The following is a 20,372-nucleotide window of genomic DNA, read 5'->3' on the forward strand; positions in this document are numbered from 1 at the left end:
CTTACATTTCTCTGGTTTATTTTGGGGTAATTAAAATCATTACTATTGTACCCACACCTAAACTCACTTCTTTGGTATTATTTACTAGCCATGGGGTCTCTGTGACATGCAATCAGTGACTTAACCTTGGCACATATTCACAGAGTTTTTCAATCTTGTCTGTCATTTCTGAATAAGGTATATCCATTTATTCAGTGCCCACTTTATTTGGTCTATATTTTCTATAACTCAAACAACTTCTCCCTTCAAACAGCCAAAGATGTGGTTGCAACTTAATACAGATGGCGTACACACACGGTCAAGAAGCTTACTTGTACAACCACTCATATTAATGGGCATGACACATTATCTAGACCAATTTGACTATGGGGTGGTAATGGTGCTAGACATGGTGGTTCCAGTACCTCAGGAAACAACTGTCCTAATGGGAGATTTTAATACCCTAATATCTCTAGAGTTTACAGAGATTTTGACAAAAAACATCCAGTGATGGGCAGTTCTCTTGGTGAAAATGAGCTGCTAATGAGAGAGATCAGATGACAGTGGCCATAACCGTTTAATATAGCGTAATGGGTGGCCACAAATACTCCAGTTATATTTCTTTAGAACAGTTTAATGTTAAAAAGCATCTCTAAATGCATAACAAGTTGGACCTTGACAATGATGGTCTACAGCAGCAGATCACACCATTTTCTTCTTCTATCTGCTCAGGATAGGAAGATGAAGCTAAAGTGGGCATATGGTCACCTAAGAATATTGAAAAGTGTCTGCTCTGACAAATCTTTATTTCTACTGCAACATGCTGATCTTAAGGTCAATGTTTGCTATAAACAGCATGAATTCATAGATTGACTCTGCCTTGTGTCAACAATAAAGGCTGGTAAGAATAGGCCAATTGTGCGGCCAATACTTCCAGAAACCTTGTTAAATTCAAATCTGTAAGAATCTAGGATTTTCTGTAGTCAAAGGTGGTTCTACCTGGTACAAAATAAGTAAAACTAATAGAGTAATAACAGTGTATATTAACCCATAACTGCTTAAAATTGCCCTAGTTTCTGTTACTCTGTTCAATTAAGGTTATTCTTCAAAAGTACTGGCCCCAGAGTGCTTATGCAGATTTCATAATAAAATAAAACAACTGTTAAGTACATAGCCGTACAACATTTAGATGCTTAGAAATAGATAACAAGTTTATTAAATAATAACTTAGAGATTCACCAACTTTGGTTGAAATATCATCCAAGAGACAATCACGTTTAACAACTGTTCCGAAAATAAACCTCTGGGGGCCTGCGCTCCTTTACTTCAATTAAAGCTGCAGTTCAAGTCACCGAAGCCAAATGGCTACATTCCCCATTTTAAGCCATTCCATAATATTATACACCACATTGCTGTAGTGAAATATGACGGCCGGGTGCACTGCCAATAAGTGCTTATGCCTGAAGTTTCCAATAAGTCTGACATATTTTTATGCTAGTGCTTACAATTCTCTCTCAGCCTCTTTATTTTTGAAACTTACAGCCCTAAAACAACACACTCATAGGCTGCTATGGTTACTTTTTGGACTTCTTTCCTACTGCTTGGTATTTTTAGTCTTTCTTCTTCCTATCCTTTACCTCCATATAAAGCCCATAGTTTATCTGCTTTTCCTGTGCTTGTTGTTTCAAAAGTGACCAATATAGAAAGGTAAAGGAAATACAGGGCAACAAAACCTTTGTCCTTTATCCCTATTCCAAGATCTGAGCCATTTTTCATTTACTTACTTTTCCAAACCAGCTTATTTCAATATAGGCATACATGCCTAAATAAAACAGAATAATACATACAGCATATCCATTTCCAGAAATGGCCACTCATATAGTCCACATGAAATGAAAAAAGAGAAAAAAAAACTGTATATCACATGACCTGATTCAAAGGAATAGTTCTGAAAAATTAATGGAATTCAGCAGAATAAATGCCATAGTTGCAAATTCATTCTGACGCCATGGTTGCAAATTCACTCTGATGTTACACAGACACAATTTTACTTTGTCACCACTTTAATAACGTATTAAACTCTGAGAGAAAATAGGAGATGTGTACTATGCTACAGAAGCAAATTTAAAAGCTACTGCATAGTGAGATACAGGGCTACATTGACAGACTAGTTAGACTCTCAGGCTTCCCTGCAAGTGGAGCAAACTGAAATTTAAATCAAGCTTGCATTGCTGTTATCAAATGTTTATACTAAAAAGAAATGATGAGTGCAAAACTAATACAATAAAAAAAATCACAGTTCAGCTAATGCTCACACACACTGTTTTAAAATAGGCCTTTAACCTAATAAACAGCCCAACAATTAAGCCTTACAAATCATAGTATACCAGCATAAAGAACAAACTAAAACTCACTTGTATACTGTATATTGTTCCCTTTGCATTAGTTATATTTTTCCACTAGAATTCCAATTAGTAGTGTTTTTGACAAAATACATTTGTCTTTTCTACGACTTAAAAGTACAATAATCAGACTTTAGTGTGACTTGTGTAGAGCCACTCACTGGATTTAAGAAGCCCACTACAACCCCTTAATATACAGCATGCTTCTTTCCTTGCGGTAGGAGGACACCCGGAGGCTCAACAGACTTGTCGATGTAGAGGAGGCGGCTGAAGTAGAAAATATGGGGAGGAACACAACAGAAGAGAATAGCCATTGAAACTCTGATGATAATGAAAGTGTGTGGGTGTCAAATGTAAGGGCACCATGCCAACCTGTTTCCCCCCCCAAGATGTATTAGTTCAGAGGCTAGCAGTAGAATAAGCTTGCCCTAAAAGTTCAGTTAGTTCTTGTAACGCATTAAAATTTATTAAAAAAAAAAAAATTAATATAAATATAAATTTAAACAGACCATTATGACAAGGATGTCATATTAGAATCCAATCTTTCATCTTCTAAGCCCACTTAGCTCAAGCAGAGTCACGAGGAAGCTACAGCCTATCCCAGCAAACATTGGGCAAAGATAGGAACATGCCAGGGCGCTAGCCCATCACAGAATGCACACACAGAGATACACACCAGTAGCCAATATATCATCACTGATCCACCAAATCCAAATTTCTTTTGACTCTGGCAGGAAATCAGAATACCCATAGGAAATCCACACAGACACTGGGAGAACATGCAAACTACACACAAAGAGCAAACAGGACTTGAACCTTGGCCTCCTTGTGGTAGCACTAAGACTTATTCAATTTGAACAGCATACCAAACAACATAGTCATCTCTGCACACTTCAAAAAATTAAAAACAAAAGAGACTGAATGAAAATAATTAAAACATATAACCATAGCAAAGCAGTTACACTCTTAATAAAATACTGAGAGCACTGGGTAAATATTAATCATTGAGAATTATCAAAAACATGGATTTTGTTTAAACAGCCAATGATGCCAAGGCACAAACACATCATGGAAAATTATTCTATAAGTGTGAACAAAACAAAGGGCATGGTTGCCCATAGCGCACAGTTTCCTCCACAAATTTTGAAGACCTGAAATTAAGGGTGATGAGTAGATCCCAGAAATAAACAGAAGCAGTAACACCTTTGTAAACGCTACAATATACTTTCAAAGTTTCTCTTCCTCAGGCATTTGCACACTTAATTTATCCAAGAGGGATTTCTCTGAGGCTTGTAGTTGATGGGTGACTATAAACTGGTGGAGTTATGAGTGTTTTCTACAAACTGGTACCTACTTCATTGAACAGGTTATAGCACTGTGCGACCTTAAATTAGATTACCACTGTTCTAAATTAACTTTATGGACATTTAAAAATGGAATTGTTTTTCAATTTAACAGTGGGAAAACTTCCAATCCTCACTAGTAATTTAGAGATACATTTGAAAACACTAGGAAATCCATCCATCCATTATCCAACCCGCTATATCCTAACTATAGGGTCATGGGGGGTCTGCTGGAGACACTAGGAAATCATCTACAAAAAAGGTTTATTGTCAATAAACAAGAAATTTCTATTGTGTTGCAAACGGTGATGTAATGCTCAGCTCTGTACTCCAGCCTAACTAGAGAAAGTCTGATGACAAACAAGGCTCTTTGCACTCACTCAGACATGGGGTCTTGGCAGCAAAGCTCACACATCTGGATGACTATACATCATAAAAGATGACTTGCCTTGTCTTGTCTCTGAGCCTCATGTATAAAACAGTCTGTCATTGCTTTCTACTTCTTTACATAGGGACACATAGCTTGGAGACATAAACCTTAACATCTCATCACTCTTTTAAATAGACATTATTTAATTTCATTTTTTTCTCATCCCTTTGAGAAGTCTACTTTAAGACTTGTGAGTTACGTGTGAGCACATCCTGTGCATGCCTTGCCAATTCAGCTATTTTTAGAACAAAAGCAAAATAATAAACTAACACAACATAATAATACATAAATAACACATTTGTATTAGTAATTAACTTTTATATACTCTAAAAAATAATAAAGAAGTATGGGTGGTCTGACTGAGAGGAGCAGTAGCAATGCTCAGTGCAATCCCAGCAAGCTCAAATGTATTTTTAATAAAATTTTTCAGCATTGTTTTTGCTCTTCGCATATCCACTGGAGACAAATCTTGAATATTTGCCAAAGCAGAAATGCTTCCTGATGTTGATTTCTTGAATTCTCATAAGACCATAAGGAGGAAAGACATTACTGGGGAAAACACAGACTTCCTGTTTCACTGCTGCAATACACAATCAAGCAAGCAGACTTAAGTGGCGTGGATTTTACCAGGTAACACAAATCGCTTGTGCCATCTGAAAAGAACTGCACCTCTGCTTATGTGTCTGAATAAAAGCTGATAATTGTAAAAGGAAAAGTTCACCTTGGCCTTATAGCAAATACAAAACCAAAACCGCTCTAAATAAATAAATAGATCAAACAAACACATATTGGACTACAGTCACACTATTACATTTTAAGTTAAAAATGGCATTTTTAAACGAAAACGATATGTCCGCACTAGCATTTTTACATTGTTTACCAAAGTAACTCCATCCACACTAAAATGACGAAAACACATATAATGTAGAAATTCACTTATACCAGGCATGCGCACAGCATAGACCTTTATAAAATTGGTAATCCTTGAGGGCTGAAGGAATGGTAACGCTGTTGGCCACAGGATTTACTGCAAAACAGTAGCAATCAGTTAATTATTTTTCTTTTTTGCATTGTATACATCATTCAAACTGTAAAAAACGGAATTTAGAAGTATGCAGGTAAGCAACACAACAAGTACCCTGGAAAGCAAGTCTTCCATATCTGCTATTTTGGAATATGTTTTTCTTCTGTGAAGGGTGACCACTCAGTGAATGAGACGTTGCAAAGAGCAGGATCCAATCAAAAAAGTGCCATGTAATAAGCATTAACAAATCATGTGGTGATTATTCTGTGTTTTCCCACACTCATTCCCACATTCACTCATAATCAGGAATATTCAGAGTTGGCAGTCAACCTGACAGCAGGTCTTTGGACTTTGGAAGCCCATGTGAACATGGGAAAAATTCCAAGCAGAATATAACCCAGTCAGAAATTGAAGTTGGTGTTTTGAGGAGGCAAAACTCTTGGCATCTTGCAACCTTGCTACCCAATACGTGTCTGGTAAATGAAACAAAAAACATACTGATTGTCCTTTTGTGTGTACGGGTGGTTATATCAAAGAATTGAAATACCATTACTAAACACTAAACGATAAAAAAAAAAATTATTCCACTTTCTGTCATTTTTAAAATTGCTTTGTCCCATTCATCACTGAAGGGGCTGCAGGGATTCCTGTGAGGTTTTGGTGTAAGGCATAAAACAAACCCTTAATGGAGTGTCATTTCAATACAGGCCATATTTACAGACACATTAAGAATTCATTAGGTTAGACCAGACATGCTATGCGGCTAAGTCATTATCATTATGCTGTCTTGATTGGCTCTGGTCAACTTTCTGCTACTCTTTACACCTTGCCTGATGAAGGGGCCTTAGCTGCCTCAAAAGCTTGCATTTGTAATCTATTTAGTTAGCCAATAAAAGGTGTCATTTCACCCTACTTTCTCCTGTATCTTTAATAAAAAAAAATCACATGTGCCAAATGCCCTGATTCTGTCCATTTCAGTTGGTGATGCTAAAGTGGCCTTCTCTGAGTCAGTGGGAGTATCTAACAGATAGACAATTGAAAAATACACTGTTGGTTTTATTCCATTTACAAACACCACCATTGTAGAAAAAGGAGGCAAAAATGAATCATTTACCACAATGTACCCATTCTGCAGAAATGCTTCTCAGGATAAGTGCTCCCTGCTGGCCTCACTAACACCTCTACAAACAGCAACCCAAGCTTTTCTTGGTGGTCTCCCATCCAAGTACTGGCCAATACAGTAAAGTGATATGGACACTGCTGTAAAAAAATTGGTGCCATACTTCGAATGAGGCAAAAAGCTGAAGTTTTGACTCTCTGTAGTCATAACAGATCCCTGGGCATGTTTAGAAAAACAGTGGGGTCTACTCCAATCTCGTGGCTAAAATGCTCATCACAGACTTGTCAATTCTGGCCCTCTAGTCTTCCCACATCTTTATTTGGCTAACTCTCTCTCTCTCTCCCTACTTCACCACCTAGTAGCTAATGTGTGGGGATCGTACTGGAACAAAAAAATGGATACCATCACATCATCCAGGAGGGTGCTGCACATTGATAGTGATTGAAATGGCTCACCACTGTCTGTGTAAGCTGTTTGAGTAGCTAGAACAGCGCTATATAAATGTAATTAACCAACTGACTTAAATGAGTTGTTTAAAGAGTCAGGATAAAGGGGGTTAAGTTTCTCTCTGTCTTGTAGATGGCTCATCAGTCTAATCTATGCATGGAAGGTTCTTGCACAGTGTGGACACTGAATAGTGTCAACCTCTGGGAGTGCACTGCCTGAGGTTTTTTTGGTCTTTCTGCGTATCTTTGCCACAGCGCTCTGTGCCCATATAGATGGCTGAATGCCATTTTGCCCTCTTCATAGCTGCATGCTCTTAATTACAGTGGCTGAAGTTTTAGGCCTTCAGCGTGATTTTCAAACAGTCCTTATACTGTTTTGTCTGACCACCACGAGAACGCATGCCTTTTTGTAATTCTCCATTAAAGACTCTTTTATTGAGGTGATGGCCTGGCATGTGAATTACATGGCTGGCCAATCAGAGTTGGAACTGCATCAGGATGGTGTAAATGCTGGGCAGACTTGAGTGTGTGAGAACTTCTGTGTTGCCATTTGATACCAAAGAATATTCTAAGGAAGGTTATGTGAAAATTATTTCGTTTCTTTGTATGACGTTGGTAGACTGCCCAGGTCTCACAGGAACCAAGAAGCAGAGGCTCTGACCCCGTATACCTTCCAGCTTAGATTCTAAACTGATGCCTCTTCTGTTCCACGATTTACTTTGTAGTCGGGGTTAAGCACATCACTTTTTCAATAATAATGCTTGTAGTCACGCCCCACAGGTGGCCTAGGAACGACAAGGTAAGTAAAATCAAGAAGGTTGTTCTTAGCTCAGTCGCCCTTTGAAATTATATGACTCGCCCCTTCTAGATGGACCCAGTAATACGAAGTCCATAATGTGGATATGGGGATTGAGGGATGGGGTCGACTTTAACTCAGTTCAAAGTTTCTCTGCGGTAGCTGTTCCCCAGGGATATAGAGTGACATTCTGAATCAAACAAACATGACTGTTCCCTGTGTTTTGTAATCTTTTACGAGGTAAGATTGAAATAGGAGCTAGAAATTACCGTAAAAATGTGAATCACTTGTTATATACAAAATCTACGTAAAGTCCTCCCAACATCGCGCTTTCCCGACACTTTTGTGTCCCACTGTCCCTTGGCCAAGCCAGCTAGTCTACGCTATGCTCCGCCTCTCCCTTCTGCCCAATCAAAGTCGTACAGAACTAACAGATCGGCCGCCAAACACAAGGGGCGGTGCGAATCGTATCACGTGTATACACATAGCGTGCTCAGAGGAGCGAAAGGAGGCGCGCCCTAGTATTCTGGGAGGGCGAGGGCGGAGAGGCTGGTAGTTCCAGCTTTCATTCGTAAAAGAGTTACTTAGAGTACGGGATCCGCCAGCTTTCTATCGCGTCTCCGGACTACTGGGAGCCGTATTTAACCCTTTAAGGAGAGCTCTACAAAAAAAGCAATGCCGCAGGAATTAACTTGCCATCCAATGCCTCCTTAGTTCGAACAGATTCGGACTTCAGGTGAGTGGCTTACTCTTCGTTTCTCAGTTCAGCAGGTAAACAAACTTGTTTTTCTCCTCTGCCGTGCAGCATGTCCCCTGCGGCGCCCCCGAGTCACACGCGTATGTACACCACACTCGCACCGACTGCAGCAGCGGAGAAGCTTTGATTTTTAAAGCAGCGGGTATATGCTTCTATTTTTTAAAGTGCTTTACAGCAAATAGAATCTCGCAACCGGAGTTCACTATCCGATTTCAAACAGCTTGTACACACTATTTCGGGCAATAAATCTCACTTCAAAACTGGACAGGCTAAAGTTAAGCGTACATACAAGATCGCCTGTTGCTAGGTTGTGGCTTCAGACCTTTGAAACTTGGCAAAATGGGACGAACTCGCGAGATACATGAAATTGCCACGGGGGAGATTCAGATAACGGGGGTACAATTTAAGATCTTCAAAGTGACATCCCCCAAAGACGCACTGAAAAGTCAAACCTAGGGGGAGATTTACTTAATAGATGCTTCTGTAAAACAGGCCTTGGAAGGGAGCTTAAACTACGACACAACTGGGACGGTGGTCTGTTGACTTTGGACGGTAACTGGCATCAATTTGTATTAGGCAGGAGGTACAGTTAATCATCTAGTACACAGCGCAACTAGCCCAAGAAAACAGTTGACAAAAAAGCATAAAACGGTCCAGCCTCGCTGATAAAGGTAAATATACTTTAAAGTTGCACTCTAATATCACTCATCTAAATGATATAAACTAAAATGCAACCCACAGACGCGTGCGGATTAACTCACAACTTGAGAGTTACACAACTGCCACTGGAGCCTGTCTCCTCCTGTGACAAGAGTACACTGTCTATCAAAAAGTGCTTTAATTTGCTTACGGTATTTGAGTAACGTTTTCTATTGAGAAGTTTGCAGATGCTTTTGCAGTTAAATGTCGTGAGAACTGTCTAATACAGAGTGAATAAGCAGATTCCTTCCGAGTACTAATTTTCAAAAACAAAATCAAATAGCATCTCATTATAGAATGAGTTGCAGAAAGTGGAGATGCAGTATTTTTACAATGGTTGAGACTGCATACTCTTTTACGTGTCAGTGTTAAGATATTTTTGGTTTTCACTTTACTGCTGCTAGCTTGCTTTAGCTTAGCATATTAGTAATTTTCAGTTTAATTATTAATATTTACTTGCATTATGAACTGGATCTACACCTGTAGATATTGAATGTAATTGAATTAAACTTTGCCAGGCAACATAATGTATTCGCTAATAAAGTTGTCTTGGTATTAGTTATGACAATAGTAAAAACACATACAAAACAACATACAGTGTGTGTCATAATCATATTATACACAACACCACTAAATAATAAAGTACTCAAAAACAAACATGGAAACCAATTCAGCAATATACAGAACTATGCTCGTGCCTAGTAAAATAAGAATTTAAAGTTAAATTAGGTTAAATGGAGAAGTTTGGAGATATTGGAATAAAGATGGATCAGAAGATGTAATTTACTGGAATGACTGCACTAGAAAACACATTTTTATGTGCCATGTGATTCTTACTGAGTGAATGGTAACACTTGCATGATGGTAGCAACTGAGATAGTCTTGCCCAGGTGAGATGTATAAAATTGTGATTTACTACATACATACTGCATATTGTTTTGTTGAATGCAAGTGTTGTTTTGAACTATAATGTATGTAGATGTGCAGTATGCTCAAGGCATGTTAATGAAAGTGCACTACTGTATATGAGAATAACCTGAACTAAAATTTAATGTCTTGTGACAACATATTCAGGAAAAATGATCACTCACAATCAAGTAAATAAACCTCTACCTCGGACTCAGTGACAACATTCCTGGTTGGAAACTAAAAAAAATCTGGGTTTGATCTCTAAACCCATCTGGTAGTGCTGGTACTAAGGCCTAGTGGCCAAGGTGTTGGACTACAGAGTACAAAGTTAGCAGTTTTGTCCCCACTGCTGACTCAGTGAATGTGATTAAATCGCTTAAACTGTCATGGCTCACACAATGTGAGCTGTTGTAATGCTCCACTGTGACTTGTAAGTTGCTTTGAAAAAGGGTTCAGTGAATAAATGTAAATGTAAGCAGTATTTTGACGAGTGGAAACGATATTGTCTGATGTGCACTACAGCCCACATTCAGTATGTGGATGATTTTTAAATTTGTTTAGTAAAACAAAGTGTATTAAGTCCTACATTAAGAGCTGTTTTACATTAACTTTCACATTAAAAGTTGTTTTACAGTTCATAAATCTATTCATGTTATATAACCTTTTCTGTAAATACAAGTAAGATTTCACAAGGCAAAGGTGAAAAAATAAGGGTTAGGTGTCTAATAGGTGAAGTATGTGGATAGAATTTTGACTGGATCTTGTTAAATGAAAGATATAGTGCCCTTACTGCCCATTGGCACAATCCATTTTTGAAGCAAAAATAACTACTGTGAGTGATAAAGAAACATTAACTTGCCATTTCACAGATAGGGTGTATTTCAGATAAATATATACTTAATTTATTTTTATCAAACAATTTGCAGAGAAATTTTCATGTATTGGGTCTCTTTCACTTTTATAATAGTTTTTTCACTGTTTTCAGAACTGTGGAGAGACACGCGTATGCTTTCACCATGTGTGCTTCATGAGGAACACAAGGGAGAGTTGCTGAAAATTAGAAACACCTGCTTGTAACTGCAGCTCACTCTTTATATTAACTGTGTGGGATGAAGTGGAGGTCAGCAAACAGGCAACATGACTCTTTCTGTAAAGCCATTTCTCTCTCAAGTTTGACCAGGAGCTGTAAGCACTTAAATAGACAAAAATGTTCTGCTAAGATACAACTCTGTTTCTAGTTTAAAATACATAGCTGTTACTGTACATTTCTGTGGAAATATACTGATATTTGATTACAATTATTTGATTAGATTTTTAGACATTTTTTAATTGCTAAAGACTCCTTATGTCACTGACAGAAATCCCCAATACAATTCAGTCCACGAGTCACAGTAAAGAGATGTGCTCTTTTTCTACTGTCACAAGGCAAGATAATTACAATCCAAATACCAAGTTTTAGTGACTAATGAAAAATTACTTGATGTAAGCCTCTATCTAGCACAAGGCAAAACTGCTTATCTGACTATGTTTTGAACACTGTGTTTTAAGGACATTAGTGGACAAAAATATTCAACTCTGCATTTAAACCTTTATTTATGTCTTAGGTGTCTTGCTGTCCTCACTTGCAGCTTCTTCAAAAACACAATAGCACAATATAAACCAAAAGACAGTATATTAAAATGTTTATCTCTATAATAATGCCACTTGGGTGGGATGGACGATTACATTTCATATCCAAGAGGAATTATAAGACAACAGTGCAGTTGTGCTACATTTACATTTCATGTTTATTTACTTAGCTGACTTTCCAGAGTAATCTACAAGCTACAAATACATAATATTGTTTCTGCATTACTGCATGTGAGCCACTGTCCCTAGGTAGTCACCCACTTTTATTTTCAAAAGAGAATTGAAAAAACTAAGCTTGAGTCACATGAGTACATGAAACTGGCATTTCTTTTTATTAACTTCCAGCAGGAAGCACAGAAAAGTTTGTTTTTTAATAATTTACTGTATTACATTTGGAGTTTGCCCAAGTAGAATACTATTATTGTACCTTTGTCTCCAGATTTAATTTATGTTGAGGCACTGTATAAATGAGCTGCAGGGTGATGTAGTGGTTGCTGCTGATGCCTCATTGATGTAGCATTGTAAATGTTCTCCCTTGAGTTTTCTTTATTCATCACTAAAGACATGCAGGTTAGGGGAATTAGTGGTAAAACACATGCTGCCCAGCATAAAACCGGCTGTGCTTTGCTGCAGTGACTCCTAGATGCTATCATTCATGCTGTCAGATGTGCCACATTTACTGCAGCGACTGTCTTCAGTAGAAATTCCCCACTTGTAGAAACTACAGGGCTGTTCACACCATGCTAATTGTGCAAAGAGCATGTCAGTCCCGGAATGAACGGCAGGACAAGAAGTGCACTTTTTTCTTTTGTTATTTCATCTAGTTTTTTGATACTGCTATGCCATTTGTTATGCTTTGTGGTGTCCACTGTAACAGTATTGTAATCTTGGTTGGTGATTGGGGATAAAAAAAAGAAATCCTGGCTTGTAGCCAAGCAGTACATGGTCGAATTGTATAGTTTTTTCTTAAATATTATTTTGTTACCTCAGTGAACACTAGGATATTGTTATCCTTGGCCAAGTAACAGGTGCTGATAAGGGAAAAAAAAACTATACAATGCCTTAGCAGTAGCATTTACATTCAGCTTCTTATGCTCCTGAACTAGTCTGAATAAAAGAAACTGGAATTCTACCCCTTATATTAATATCAGTCGTCCACTTAATGTTTCAAGCATCTTCAAAAATGTCTTGTAAAAACAAAATCAAGTGCCTGCAGAGCTCTGTTTTATTGTATTTTGTTCTGCATGCCTGGGTTTCAGAAATCTACAATAACTGCACATTCATACATGAAATTCATATATTTTTAAAAGGGCAAATACTTTTTCCCTAGTCAGGTTCATTTCGGATTTTTTTTTTTTTAATCATACTTGCTGGCCCTATGTTGGAGAGGGGCTACGAAGATTTGATCAGGAATTCATCACTTACATTTGAGAAAAATATGCTGCTCTACCAAGATCTATGACAAGTTCATTGTCTACAAAGGAAACTGAGCAGAAAGACTTGGTGCTGATTGTGTCCTTGTGTCTCATCTTACTGTTGTGAGGCGATGAAAACACTGACATAAGTCAAATTAGGTATAAAACAGGCAGTGCCTAGCTGCTCACAAGACAGAGTTTATACTTTGAAAACATGCATTGCTTAATGAGGATTAAAAGAATGAGGTCAGTCAGAGTTGGCAATGGAGCAGTTTGCACCGGGCACAGCAGGGTTTGCAGCAGTCTGTCACATAGACGGGGGGCCTTTGGACACTTCTTTTCATAAGGGTCATGTTTACTCTGATGACTTAAGAGTTCACGAAATGCTTGCACTAAGGAATGGATGTTTGGTCACATATCTTATTTTTTGCCTCTATGACTTTATGCATGTGGCTTGTTAAACTGTCAAAAGCTTAATCAGCAACTGCTTAGGGAGACAAAGTGTCTGTCTCACATTTCATTGTATTTACTTACAAAAATACAAACACACAAAGCATAGAGACTGAGGCATTCTTCTAGTGAAAGGCAGAATTTGAAAACCAAACAGTGGGCAAGTGGTCATGGCCACAAATGCCATAGTGTCTGCAAATTTTAGATACTCCGGAGGAAAAGATAAAAAGGAGAAGCACATTTTTGGCCTGAAGAGAGAGTATTGGATTTATTACAAATGTGAACAGCATTGAACTGCTTTTTCAAAACAAGATGGTCTCAAAATGAACCTATTATTCGGTTACATTTAGTCTATATTTTTATTTTGCAGCACTGAAAGCTCCAGAGATTTGTTTCTAAACCCTCTGGCCACTTCTGCCACTCTGCAAATAAATAAACAGAGTGATAAAATGCTTTCATGTTCAAAGCAAAGTGTAGACGTCTATTTTTACTGTTTGTTTTTAACTCAAGCAAACAAATCTTGCTTCTTAAAGTACTTTTTTTTTTGTTTGCAGCTTTAACTTCTACACTACAAAATCAAATCATTGCTTTATTTGTAGTTTTCCCTTATAAGAAACATTTACGAATTGGTAATTCTAATGTTACATGAAAGTACATTTATTGTGGATGACGGTTTACATGGTTGTTCTGGAAGTGTGCTGGCTGTTCATTTTTCAGATTTCTAGATCAACATTTCGAGGACACAATAATATACTATGCCCTGATGGCTGCCTCAGAGATCCTTTTTTTGATTCTACTGAGAATTTGGCGTTTTGTTATGTGACAAATCTGAGTAATTGAGTCAGTCTGTGTTATTTCAAATTTGGGTGGCTTTTCAGTCACACTGCATCTATTCAGTTATTAAATTACAATTTTGATTAGAACAGTCCTTCAGCAAAGGCTTTATGCTGGTATTAGTTTGTCTTGTTATTTTTGTCTTTTTTTATCTTATTTTGTTTAAAGAACAAAACACAATTAAAGAATAAAAAAAGCATTATGTTCCAAAGACAATCCATGAATCTGAAGTTCGGCAGTTGACCCCAATTTGACTCGGAGGGCTATGCAACAAGAGAGCACCTTGTAAAAAAAGGTTGTTTGTATAGAATACAGCAGAAAATAAAATGAAAATGTTCAAACAGGCCAAGTGTGCTTATTTTACAACTGCATTAATGAATTTCTGCCAAGTTCTAAAAAAAAGTTCTGAGCTGATCTTTATAAAGAGTGTTTTTTTAAACTTCAGATAATATGGAACATCACCTTTGCACTGAGGTGACTTGGGATTCTTCCATTTGGGCAGAACTGGTCTTTGTGAAAGTAGTGTAGTATGGGATATTACAACAGATATTTCACTACACACTATTATCCCATCTGGTATTATTCCAGATACAACTGTTAATGCGTTAGGTGGAATTTTTAGACAAAAGCAGGCTATCCAAGAGATTCACTAAAACCATTTTGGGCAAAAAGTTTTCTGTATGTGGACTTGGGACAAAAAAAACAACCTGAAGACTTCTTAGCAGTTTTACTATACGGTATTTGTTAACTTGGAGAGGTGTCAGCTAACTTGTAAAAATGACTGGACCCACCTGTGCTTGCTGGCCCACTGGCTTCTGTAAAAAGACACTGGCAATACCATATATTAGCCGTATTGCTGGCATAGGAGTCCTATTAATCTTTGTCTCAAGGAAATTACCTCCAGACAGACAATGCTTTTGATGAAAACTTCAAGCCATGCTCTCCGTTGCTGCTGTGTTTCAGTTGCATGTTGTTGAACCACAACATTTGCTTCATTTTGACGTGTCTCTTCATCTGTGTCATTAACATGATGTTGTCATTGTGTGGCGGTGTTTGCTGCACGCAAGTCTTTTGTACTGAGATGTGAGGTGCATGCATGCACCATCTATTGGCTGTGGTTGAGTGTGAGCAGAGTGGACTGCTCCACACATTGGCACAGGTGTTCTTTTATAGATATCTAATAATGAGTGATCTACAGATACAGATGGAAGAAGTTACATAGACTGCTTTTAACAAAGTTTATAATGTAAACAGAAAAAAAAGCATGCTGGAACATCAAATTTGGAGTATTAACAGTTCAAAGGATGTACACATTATAAAAATAAACACCTATAAATGTCATGATACCCAGTTACTTCCGTAAATTAAATACCGTATAGTTTCAGGAAGGATGAAATTAGTGATTATCATGTATTGGGGAAATAGATAAGAGCTAACCGTATTACTGTTAAATTGATTATAGTTAATGTTGACTGGAGCACAGAGAGCAAAGGATACAGAAAAGATTTGTGAAGACTTCCTTTCCATGGCTGACGAAGCAGGTGTGGTTTCATGGGCAGCAGCCATTTCAAATGTTTTAGTGAATAAACATTTGCAGCCCAGTTATATACAGTAACTGAAAACAAGGTAGCGCTGTGCCATCCCGATATTGTCTTGTAGTGTTTCAGTCCATGATTTGTTTTCTTGCCATAGCTTACTAAGGAATCGGGTCTATCTTGATACAAATGCGTTTTGTTTGGGTGTATCTTTGAAAGAGGGAAACAGTATATTCTATTGGTCTAGCTCTGAGTCTATACTTAGTCACTAAATTACACATTTTTATCTATTTAAGAGAATACCATTTTTGGTTACTTATTCCTAATTCATACTCTTCAGCTCTTCTGTACACTTCCCATTGTCATTTCTGTAAAGAACAGAATAAGACTCACATTTAAGGGACAGTGTTATCATTTATCACACCCAGCCACATCCTTTTTCTATAACAGGTATATTTTTCTTTACAGTATAAATGCATACTAACCTGGTTCTTGTGTTCTGTTACTGAGACTATATCAGACGATATTGGTGACTACACCATAATTCATTTTAGAATTCCTTTCCACTGTCTGTAAATTTTGTTTTTTCTTTTTTTGAAATTTAGTTCAGAAGCTCCTCCATATGTTTCTTGTAGTCTGTTATTGTTGTTGCACCTTGAGCTTGACTTTATTTCCTATTATTTTGAGTCTTTACAATTGCTAGGTTACATTGATCTTTATGTAGTTATAAACCTATTGTTTGCATAACTTTGTTTACCAATGGCTTAAACAATGTTCCTGCTTGCCCCAGAATCCCCCATATTAGATCAGCTATTCGGTCCCTTGCAGAAAAACCGAAGGTACTTTGCATAGCCATGAGATTACAGTTCTACATTCAAATAATATAAAATTACAGAAAAACAGCAAAAATTAAACTGATTCATTAAATTAACAAGTACATAATCCTTACCACAATGTATAGGGTAACAGTAAAAACACTAAATCCTTTTGGAAAGCAAAATCTCACTTCTAATATGCTTTAAAGAGTCTTTAGAAGATGTAGCAAAAACATGAGTTAGAGATGCAGAACACACACTATCCAGAGGCACAAAAGAAAGAAATGGACCGTTTTGAACATAGATGTCCAGTCTGAAGATTAAAAAAGAAAGCATTAGTATTACTGAAAGGGACAGTTCAGTCCATAACCAAGAGGAAGCAAGTATCATGCAAAGGTTCTTAAAGAACTTTCCACACTTTATTGCTGAAACTTTTCGGCACAGTAATTCTTAGTTTGGTAGTTTGGTACTCTGCTGCTGTTGAACTTGCTGTTTGTTTGCAAGTTGTTACAAAGTTGCAACTATGACTGATGGATGTATTAGTTTACACCAAACAACATAGTTGTGTCATGATTTTTGTTTGCAAACACAGTTAAAGAAGTTGAAATGCAGTTTTGATGACTGTTAACATCAAACAATGATGAGAAATATAGAGAAGTTAAGGTTATTATTTTCATAAAAGTGGGTGCTGTCAATTTTGAGTTTCTCAGATGTAAGAGATCACGCATTCATTCAATGTTTTAATTCCCTTTGAACAATCAGGAAGCAACTCTGTGCTTATGCTTCTCCAATCATGGCTACAAAACATTTACGGACATGTGAGAAGCAGGACAATATGGTTGAGCACTGCCAAGCGCACCATTCACTGTATATTTCGTCCAAGAAATATGACGATTGGGTCTTCAAAGAAGACATATTGCTGAACACTGACCAGCCCTGGCTACATTGTGTTTGTACTTTTAACAGATTAGCATGACATTTTCCTTTTTATGATTAACTAAAAATTGTTGCAAGAAAAACCTTTACTTCCTCCAATGAATCCATTCTTTACAGCAGGGGTGCCCAATGCGTCGATTGTGATCGACCGGTAGATCGCAAAGGTAGTGCAGGTAGATCGCGTTGCATTCAAAACGTTAGTCAATCATATATCCTCCCTATGGCATTTGCCATTTGATTGACATACAGGCCAGTCTACGATCTCTTTTCTTCTAACACACTGGTCATCCCGCACGCACGATCAAACACGCGAGCTACTGCAAAACTCTGGCTGTGATCTAGTTAGCCTTCCAATTTATATCGACTAAAGAAGGGATTTTAAAAAAAAATGTTTGGGGAGGGTATGGGCTGGATGTGGAATTGGAAGAGGATTTTTTTCTCTCACAGTGTCACAATCGAAGTGCGTTTGTCTGACGTCCGAAGTTCGATCCCCGATGAGGAGTGCAGTGGAGTGTGTACGCCTGATGAGCCCAAAATAGGGCGAAACACTTGTCACGTATTCTTTTCATTATTTGACAGTTTACTATGTAACATTCTATAATCTGCTTCTCGCAACTGAGAGGGCACCCGTGGCAGATGTTTTAATTGTTACGACATTCTACTTTGTCATCCACTCTTTGTCTTTTATTTCCAGCACAAAGTCTCGTCTCCGAGGACGTGATAGTATCTCTCTGAAAAAGTCACGTTTCGTCCCAGGATTTTTTTTATTATAATAGAGATATATACTACATGTAATCTGTACTCACTCAGCACAAGATGTACAAGAGGGTGTCTTATACAAGGAATAGAATGCTTATGTTGAATATTAATGAATGTGCATCTTTTTTTTTTTTGAAGCTAGTTGTTTTTTTACAGGTGTTTTGGAAGTCTGAGCCTGTCCTTCTAGTATTTAAACATTGCACTTACTAAGCACTGTTTTGCGTGTTAGCGCTTCCGTCCCTTGTTACTCCACCCAGCATCTCTGTGTGCTTATGAGAAATAATCAGACTTTATAAAGCAGCCAACCAAAATTGGTTATAAATACACACAGAACACATCCTGCTTCGAATGGTGAATGATAACCTGCTCAACACAAGACACAGACCCCACTGACAACTACTAATGCAATCCAAACACTTTGCCAAGTTAGCTTTAATTTACATGGGAGTCATAATATTGCTCACCAAAATGTAGGACTTGGAAGAGTGCAGCTTTATGTGAATTCAAAAGCTGGAGGAAGAAAGATGGCAAATATGACTAAATATTAAAGCAACACCATAACTAGCTTGCTGTATTAGAAATGAATTGTGTAGTAGATAGGGTGCTGAACTTTGTAGTTTAAAGTTGCTAGTGCAATTTGAGTCTCATGTGTATTGAATGACCATGACCAAATCTTTTGGGCTTCCTGTAATCTAACTGTAAGTAATTATTTGTTATAATCCTTTACCTTAACTTGGGCAAGAGTGTTGATCAAATATACCGTAACACCTTTGGTCTGGCCCTGAAAGGGAACCACTTCTAAGGTGGACAACCATAAAAGCTGCTCCACAGAGCACTGGGGGAGAATGATTTCCTCAGCAAGATGGTAATGAATGTAATGCAAAACAAACAGTGGAAGAAAAGTGAAAAGGCTCAAAATATCAAGCCGATTTTCTGTATTACAGATTTATATGCTTGCTACTATAATTCAAGGTGAGCTTTATTCACAGTGTATTTTTTGGCTTGGAATTTCCCAACTACACTGGCTTAAATCCTGTTAAACCAAGAGAAATTTAGAAAAAAATTCATCATTCAAATGATAAAAAAAAAACAGTGACATTTTTCATCAATGGAACAAAAAGTTATGCTGTTATTTGGAAATCAAATGTAATGAAATGCCTTACACAATTAATGACAGCCTTGATCATCTACTGCATGAAAAGAAAAAAAAAAAACTTCTTTGGTTATACATATGCACATAACACGTTCACCAGCCACTTTATTAGGTACACATGTTCAACTGCTTGTTAACGCAAATATCTAATCACCCAATCATATGTCAGCAACTCGCATTAAGGAATGTGGACACTGTCCAGACAACCTGCTGAAGTTCAAACCGAGCATGAGAATGGGGAAGAAAGGTGATTAAAGTGACTTTGAACGTGGCATGATGTGCAGTGCATAGACTGCCTGGCACAAGACATTGAAGTTCAGCTTATTGAATGAGTCTTGCAGAATGAAATTTTTTCACTCCACTGATAAAAGTATGTCTGCTGAGCCACTTGTACTTATGAGATACTGCTTCGATAAATTTGGAGTCATTCAGCTGGGTTGGGTTTAGTTATGACCTTCCTGTTACAAGGAGGAGTGTGACAAAAAAGTTTGATAACCATTATTGTAAGTAAGAAAACATAAATGATGGTAATGTATGAACTGTTAAGTGTTTAAGGTACACCAAAGAGAGACCATATCATGTGTTCCTGCTGGCCAGTACTGAAGTGACAGGGTTTTAGTAAAGGATCTGGGCTGTTTTGATAGCAGGCTTCTTAAGGAAGTGTGATACTAGTACAATACTGTGTCCATGTTGGATAACTGGGGGAACTATGGTCTTTACTGATTTCAGGTAATACTTAATGCTGTTTTGTTTATCCAACAGCTACATTTCTAGGGTGGAAAATTCATCTACAAAAAAAAAAATAAAATAAACAGCATTCTGTGTATCTGCTTATGTACGTGTCTCACCAGCAAACCCACTGCATTTCTGAGAACGCTTAATCCCAGATAAAGCTATGTCAGAGGGCTCACATAATCAAAAAGAGGTGAAGCAGATATTCC

The 20,372-nt window shown here is 37.5% G+C and overlaps 2 protein-coding genes across 4 annotated transcripts in view; one reads left to right on the top strand and one right to left on the bottom strand.

Moving 5' to 3' along the window:
- The window catches only part of LOC120542760 (uncharacterized protein C7orf50 homolog), a 278,068-nt gene that overhangs the window by 86,439 nt on the left and 171,257 nt on the right, over positions 1-20,372 (bottom strand). The gene's annotated exons all lie outside the window — the stretch shown is intronic.
- gpr146 (G protein-coupled receptor 146) overlaps positions 1-20,372 on the top strand; it is a 67,452-nt gene that overhangs the window by 43,399 nt on the left and 3,681 nt on the right. Inside the window, exon 1 of one of the 2 annotated variants that reach the window (XM_039775402.1) lies at positions 8,073-8,276. The exons of the other annotated variant lie outside the window; for it this stretch is intronic. The gene's annotated coding sequence lies outside the window, so the exon portion shown is untranslated. Of the gene's footprint in view, positions 1-8,072; positions 8,277-20,372 lie in introns of those variants that run through there. 2 annotated transcript variants of the gene reach the window in all.

This window comes from Polypterus senegalus, chromosome 13 (assembly GCF_016835505.1).
Source record: "Polypterus senegalus isolate Bchr_013 chromosome 13, ASM1683550v1, whole genome shotgun sequence".
Lineage (NCBI taxonomy): Eukaryota > Metazoa > Chordata > Cladistia > Polypteriformes > Polypteridae > Polypterus > Polypterus senegalus.